Source organism: Dama dama, chromosome X (genome assembly GCF_033118175.1).
Source record: "Dama dama isolate Ldn47 chromosome X, ASM3311817v1, whole genome shotgun sequence".
Lineage (NCBI taxonomy): Eukaryota > Metazoa > Chordata > Mammalia > Artiodactyla > Cervidae > Dama > Dama dama.
This window is the reverse complement of record NC_083714.1, coordinates 104,642,072-104,649,983: the sequence shown is the minus strand read 5'-3', so window position 1 is coordinate 104,649,983 and position 7,912 is coordinate 104,642,072. Positions and strand designations below refer to the sequence as shown.

The following is a 7,912-nucleotide window of genomic DNA, read 5'->3' as shown; positions in this document are numbered from 1 at the left end:
GTGGCCAAAGTATTGGAGTTTCAGCTTCAGCATCAGTCCTTCCAATGAACACCCAGGACTGATCTCCTTTAGGATGGACTGGTTGGATCTCCTTGCAGTCCAAGGGACTCTCAAGAGTCTTCTTCAACCTAGACAGCATTAAAAAGCAGAGACAACTCTTTGCCAACAAAGGTCTGTATAGTCAAAGCTATAGTTTTCCCAATAGTCATGTATGGAAGTGAGAGTTGGACCATAAATAAGGTTGAGTGCTGAAGAACTGATGCTTTCAAATTGTGGTGCTGGAGAAGACTCTCTAGAGTCCCTTGGGCAGCAAGGAGATCAAACCAGTTAATCATAAAGAAAATCAACCCTGAATATTCATTGGAAAGGCTGATGCTGAAGCTGAAGCTCTAATACTTTGACCACCTGATGTGAAGAGCTGACTTACTGGAAAAGACTCTGATGGGAAAGAATGAAGGCATAAGAAGAAGGGGGCAGTAGAGAATGAGATGGTTAGATAGCATCACCGACTCAATGGACATGAATCTGAGCAAACTACAAGAGATAGTGAAGGACCAGAAAGCCTGTCATGCTGCAGTCCATGGGACAGAAAGAGTCAAACATGAGTTAGCAACTCAATAACAACAATTGCTACTTTAATTGAAGATGTTGTTTCCAGAGGGTCCCTGTTAAAAATCTAGGAGAGTACCTTAACTGATAAATGAGAAAAAAAAAAAAAAGAAAGAAAAAGAGTGGGTAGCTGAAATTACTCAATCTCTAGGATATAAGTAGAGAAGAAGGGTCCCTCCCTAGGATGGTGCTCAAGGGACAACCCTGAGTCCACCCCAAGTTTTAGTAAGAAACAACAACAACAACAAAAAAGGAACTGAATCTTTCTAGAAGATACATCTGGGGAAACTAGTCTCAAGGACTAAGCCAATAAATTATTCCGGTAGAAGAAAGTTTTCTACAGAGCAGTGTGAATGTGAGTGAATCCCTATTCAAGCTATCCCCTAGAGCCTCTAGGCCCTGCATATGCAGAGAAGACCATAGTGAGAGAGGGGCAGTGATCGAAGGGGTTATAAAGGAACCAGGGAATGTTTGAGTTGGAGAGGCCACCAAGATCATCTAGTTCAATTTCTGTTGGTTAAATAGGAAACTAAGATTAAGGGAGGGAACAGAGCTGGCAGATCTGGGAGTAGGACACAAAACTCCTGGCTCCCAGGATGTGTGTTTTTTTTTTTTCTCTCTTGAACCTGAATTTATACTACTGTATGTGGCTTGGCTGGATTATTCACTGAGCCTTGAGTACTGCAAAGAGTTCTATTTCTGTTCTGTAGACTAAGGACTGAAACTTGGGCACTGCAATCATTGAGAGTGATCATGCAAATATAGCCTGAAAACACAGCAGGAATTGCCTCTATGACATGCCATCTGCCATGTCATCAGGTTTCATGATGTAGTGTCCTGCATAATGGGAATTCAGTCTTCCTGGCTGTGAATGGGGACTGCCCAAGGATTGCAAACAAGAGGATCTAGGAAATCGTTTACTTTCTTCTCGTAACTGTCATGTTCCTCATGAATCCTGAAGGTCACAGTTGAATTTAAGGGTCTGATATTATCCTTTCCTTCTCAAGGTCAATTGCTTTCTTTGTAATCAACATGAGAGAGTAGAAAAAGCCTAATATTTGGAATCAGAAAGACCTGAGTGCAAATTCTGCCTTCTCAATTATTTCCCAGTTTTGTTTCTTTAGGCAAGCCACTTTACTTCTATGTGTCTCAGTTTCCTCACCTATAAATAGGAATAATGATAATACTATACCAGATGGTTGTTGATTAAATTACACATGTAAAATACATAATAAAAGCATTATGCAAAACATATAATAAATGCTTTGTGGGTGTGAATTTTCTTTTTTCATTCTATCTTAAGTTCCCTAGATGCCAGAATGCAAGCTGTGGGCAGAACTGTGCTAGCAAGGCCAGCTTCAAAGGTATGTGATCTGTAAAGTTTCACAGGGCCTCATGCTTAAAAAGACCCCAAACTTAGCTTAATGTTCTGCTGTCACCATCTTGATTTTTCCTAAAGGAGCCCTTCATTTTGTACCTGTAAATTTACCCTTGTAAATTATGTTTTGTGCCAATGGAATTAAAATGAATGTTTCAGGAACGGGAAACATTCCAACAGAGTGAGAGAATGTATGAATTCGGAATTGACAGAAATAGATTCAAATTCAATGTATGCCACTAATTTGCTTTTTTATATCAGGCATTTCCTTTTATCCTTCAGAGGATCAGTTTCTCAATTTTGACAGTGGACATTTTCATTTGATAATGTCTTAGCTTTTACATTTCAGGACTCCTTCAATAATTCTGAGGAAACCTCTCTGGCCATAGGCAGAACCTAAGGCAGCCAGAGCTCTCTACTCTGACTTTCTGAAGCTTGGGGAATTAGTACCTGGTGGAGTTCAGTGGCGGTAGGCAAGAACATGGCAGTGGGGACTGTTGCTGCAGTAGGAGACCCTTTCACAACGGCACTGTTTTGTCATTTTGCACTCAGATTTCCGTTGGCTAACCTCAGCCTTATCTTCCTCATTTCTGTTTCCTCTTGAAGACACCAAAGGCCCTTCAAAACATAGGACCTCCCTGCTCAAAGCATAAAGCCCAGTTCCCTCTGACTTCTGCAGGATGGCTCATCACCAGGGAACCTATGGCTCCTACAAGATGAAGGCACCAATTCAGAAACAGGTATAGTATCCACTTGCCCTCTCTGTTTGGGTTCCCAAACTGGGGCAGTGTCCATGGCTACTAAAGGTGGCTTGGATCTACTCATCTCATTCTCTTTGGACACTTCTCATGAACCCTGGATCAAGGGTGGGGGAGAAGAAGGGTCCCATTGGTCCCCTTCTGTCCTGAATCCTATAATGGTAATAACAGACAGTTTAGAAGACAGCCAAATGGAAGTGGAAAGTTCACTGGAACCAGGAGTCAGGATATTTGAATAGCAGTTCTGGTTTTGCTGTTTACCCATTATGTATCTTTGAACAAGTCCTTTCTCTATTCCAGGACACATATTTTTGACCTCTTCTGCAAAAAAGAGGAGGGGGAGGATTAGATGAATTGTGTCCAGAGACTTTTAGTTTTTATATTTCTTATTTTGAAGGTTGTCAGCCCTCTGTTGAGAAGGGATGTGAAAGTGATGCTGAGTAAATATCTCTGGGTGAGGTTGAGCAGCGGGTTTAACTATGCCTGAAAAAAAAAAAATCCATACTGCTCCCAGTATGAGGAGGCCCAACTGGGTCAGTTGCAGGGCAAGTCTTAACTATTTGGTGTGTTAGACCTCCCAGGGTAGGCAGAGAACAGATGATATTTTATGTAGTGTAACAGACCAAGAGAAAAGCTTTCAGTGTCCCTCAATACCACCCCATGTAGATATCCACCTCTTCTCCCTATGGGGTTGGCCAGCCTTTCTCAGCTAAACTTGCTTTCATTATACTCTATGGGAGAGACATGGGCTAGAACATCAAAAGTGGAAATAAAACCAACATAGTTTTAGCTCAACTACTGACCCTTTCCATTAATACTGGGACAAAATGGTCTATAAGGCTCCTAAATTTTATGTACTAAAAAGAATCTTTATATCTTTTCATATCGGTCTTCCTTTTGGATGAAGTCAGAAAGGGTGTTCAGAAGGCTGTGGGCACCTCCAGTTTATCCAGGTCTTCTCACAGAAGCTGGTAGTCAATAAGGATGATAATAGAAGAAATGCATCAGTACAGTTCTCTCTCTCTCAGGCCACCCTGAACTCAAACTCTGTTAATCAGCTTCCTTTGCTGGCTTCTCCAGGGACTGAGCTAAGGTGTCCATGAGCTCCTATACGAAAGGCTCTGGAAAGGTTGCCAGACACTTTTACAACAATTTTGCCAGGTAAGTTTTCTTGTTACCATTTCCAGGGGAGACAACTGAAGCTCAAAGGACAACTGAAACCTAAGGGAAAACTTTCCCAAAGCCATGGTTGGCTAATTGGTGCCCACAGCAGCATTAGAATCAAAGTTTGTCTGATTCTTTCCACTATGGCATATCTGGTGATCAAGATTGTTGCTTTAGCTGAAAAAGCCACACTTCTGGGTCACTTGGAATGGACTGGGTAGGTAGAGAGGGAAATGATTGGATAGGTAGAGAGGTAGAGAGTGGAAAATACTGTTTAGAGCTTTAAGTTTGAAGTCACTCTCAGATATCAAATTGGAGGAGCATGTCACCCTTTTGAGTCTTCCTGCTGGGGCTAGTGGTAAAGAACCTGCCTGCCAATGCAGGAGACATGAGATGTGGATTCGATCCATGGGGTGGGATGATCCTCTGGAGGAGGGCATGGCAACCTGCTCCAGTATTCTTGCCTGGAGACAAGAGGACAGAGGAGCCTGGTAGGTTACAGTCCACAGGATTGCAAAGAGTCAGACTCAACTAAAGCAACATAGCATGCATGCACACACATCACTCCCTTACCAACATATATTCAGCTGAAAGAGTTAAGGTTTATTTTTTTAAACAAAAATGCACTCTGCTGTTTTATTGACAAAGAAGTCCCTCTGCCTTGTCTTATCTGGAATAAGACCTTCTCATCTCATTGGGCAGTTTTATATTCCTTGGAATGTTTGCAATTTTCATGCCAGTATTTAATATAAGCTAGTTACTTTCTCATAGATCAACTACCACACCTGGGAAGGGGAAGAATTTGACACAGACAACCCAGAACTTTTAGCAATAGGATTTGGGCATTGCTAAGGGAATTCTCTCAGAAGTTCCAGGCATGCATGATCATGCTCCTGGTAGCTTCTTTATTTTTCTGATGACTACATTGAATGATCTCAGTACCTGACTGCCAAGTCCACTGCCAACAATACTTATACCCATTTTGTGGATGTGGAAAACTAGAGTTCAGAGAGATGGAAAGATTTACCCAAGATTTCTCAACTACCTAATGGAAAAGCCAGAATTCATGCCCACACTTAGCCTAAAAGCCTTTGTTCATAGCCATAACACTGTGAGAACATAACGCACTGAGTAGCACATGTAGCACACATAGCATAGAACACTGTGCAAACTGTGAGAACACTGTGAGAACCATAGGAAGGTGGAACATGGACATTAACTCTGGGACCTGGTCCTGTCCTGCACAGAGAACCCCACTGTAGCTCAGGACCCCTAGAAATGCCATAGCTGTAGGACTCAGGCCTGAGAACCTCCCAACTGGGCACTGGGACTTCACCTGCAGTATCAACTGGGCCTTCCACATATACCATAAAGATCCTTCTTCTGGTTAAAAGCCTTATTGCCTATTTCATTCACTTCCTTGTTCTGGTGATTCACCTAGTCCCTACAGCCTCTGCAGTTTCCCTGGTGCTCAGGGTGTGACTCCTTTCTCTCTCTTTCCCTCCAAGGTCACATCTTCCAGGAAGATCTTGTCTCTCCACCGAAGACCCTGGCCCAACCTCCTGCAGTGCCATGCTCCGTGTATTTGACAAGCTGAGTTGGACACTCCATGTAGTAGTGTCAGTTTGTCAAATACCCCAAGTGTGGCATATGCCTAGCAACTCCAGGCTGGGACACTTGAGATACAACAGAAGAGAGACAGTTGGATACAAGAACACTCAGCAAATACCAACTAAGTTCTCAGAAGTTATTTTCGGTGACTTTGAGGGAAATAAACCATTATATGTGAAGGTGTGGGAGAAAAATGAAACAGCTCTGCTACACACAGTGGGAGCCCTAGGGGGACACAATAGTCTTGAAAAGGCATTTGGGCATGTTCAAGGGATGTAAGTGTTCTTTGATTCATACTTTCTTCCTTCACATTCCCCTTCCTGAGCCACCTAGCAAGGACATCAGGACTTAGGCACTCAGTTTCTTGACACTTAATCTTGACTTCTAAACACACTTTGACCTCACTTATCTCTCTCCTTTTCCTCATGGTCTTTCTCCTCCTGGGAACAGCTTCTTTATTTCTCTCTTCTCTTCCAATTCTTTCCCATACTTCCTGGTCCAGCCAAAGTCCTTACCTCCAAAGACTTTTGAAAGTTAACTTATATTCTTTCCTGCTTTGTTCTTCAACACACTCCTTGCCTGGTTGCTTGTATGTACCCATTTATCTCTTACTGCCCAATGGTACCTTTTGAATTGTTAGTGAACTTCTAAGGGAGGTAATTTTTAATCCCCCACTAGATTGTGAACTCCTAGAGAACAATACTCTTTGTGTGATTGCTCTCTCCCCATTCCATCCCTACTCCAACCTCAGCACAGTACTCTAGTTACAGAAAATACTTACTAAATGCTTATTGATTAAAATGCTTTCCACTAGTCCCTTAGCTTTGGGCCTTTGGGTCAAATGCTACCCAAGAATTTTGTGAAAAAGCAATTAAATTTTGGTAACCACAATGCTATAGGGTGTGTGAGGTAATTGCCAAGATGGGGGGTTTTATCCCTGAGAAACAAGGTCAAGAGTCAGAGGAGGGAGGGAAAAAAAGTAGACTCAGGGAGCAAGTAAGTTTTGGAATCACTTGGTAGCAAAAAGGTATATAGATACTTCATTGCAGGATTTTTCAGAAACTTTAGTATTGAAATATTGCTTTGTAAATCTCCAAGAGAGAGTGATAGAGTAAAACATTTCCCATGCCTATCTGATTATGGAAATTTTTTTCTGTAGGCCATTTCCTGGATCTTGTATTTCATGGAACAAAATCTGAGAAACTACCTTAGAGGAACTTTATATTTTTCCTCTCTTCTGGAGATCTTGTCTTTTTCCCAACCAGTTACTTGCCTAAGACAGGTCCAATGTTATCACATCATTTTTGTTTAGTCTATACTGTATATTTGGACTAGGTCTATACTTAGGACTTTCTTACTGACTTATTTTGTATGTAAAATATTATCAGGTTTTGGACAGAGATGATCTCTGGAAGTTTCCTGCTGTAATATAGATATGATCCTAGGTCTGTAATTTTATCTTTTGTGTGACATTTATCTTTTGTAATATCCATGTTAACTGGCATCATTAAAATAATTTAGATGTTTGCTTTCTTTTTTTCTACTCTGGAACAATTTATGTAGCAACAACAAAAGGCATACAGGCCCTGGGGATGGAACTACTCCTTGATTCATTACTTTTATTACTGTAAAACAAAGGGCTCCTTGTTCACTTTTGTGTGTAATTCTGACTTTTGTAATCAGTGTATGGGAGGCAGCTGTTGGTTAAATCTGAAATGACCTTGGAGTTACATTGTAATGAAAAGTGGTGCATGTCAGCTTCCATAGAGGGTGAAGAAGTTGATTTGACATGAATTACCTGAGGAAAAGTTGAACTTGCCCAGAACAAGTCTTCACTGAGGAGAATGATTTTAAAAGTACATTGCATGTGCACATATTCAGAAAGATAAACACGCGCACACACACACACACACTCACACTCCTAGTATCTATTCCTGCTTGAGAAGAAAGACTTCCATGCTATGACTTTCACCCTACATTGTAAGAAGGTGTCAGGAGATAAAGATGACCTATGAAAAGTATAACTTTCCCAAAGATTTCAGGAATCTAGGAAGTAAAAATCCCTGAGGGTGATGCATCCATGCTTTGGAAAGAAGGTGAGCTCTTTACCTTTGCACCCACAGACCCTGAGACAGAATAAAGACTCCTTTTTTTATGATTTCCAATTAACCTGGGAAGAGTCACCCAGGTGGAGCTGGCAGGATGATTAAGAGGAGAATAGAAGACAGTTGAGTACTCTTTTACCAAAGATTTATTGTGTTTCAGTGAGCTCACTGCTGAAGTGAAGTAAGGATAGCGTGGGTGTGAGGGAAGAAAAACCAAAAAAGCAAAGGTTCTATCCATACTCCCAGGGCCTCAACCATCTCAACTAGTCTCACTTTAATAACTCTTG

The 7,912-nt window shown here is 41.5% G+C and overlaps 1 long non-coding RNA gene across 1 annotated transcript; it reads left to right on the top strand.

Moving 5' to 3' along the window:
• The first annotated feature begins 2,642 nt into the window (after positions 1-2,642).
• LOC133051704 (uncharacterized) lies at positions 2,643-7,046 on the top strand. Its single transcript, XR_009691915.1, has 3 exons — positions 2,643-2,727; positions 3,774-3,906; positions 5,418-7,046. It is a non-coding gene; the product is annotated as an uncharacterized LOC133051704 (long non-coding RNA).
• The last annotated feature ends 866 nt before the right edge of the window (positions 7,047-7,912 follow it).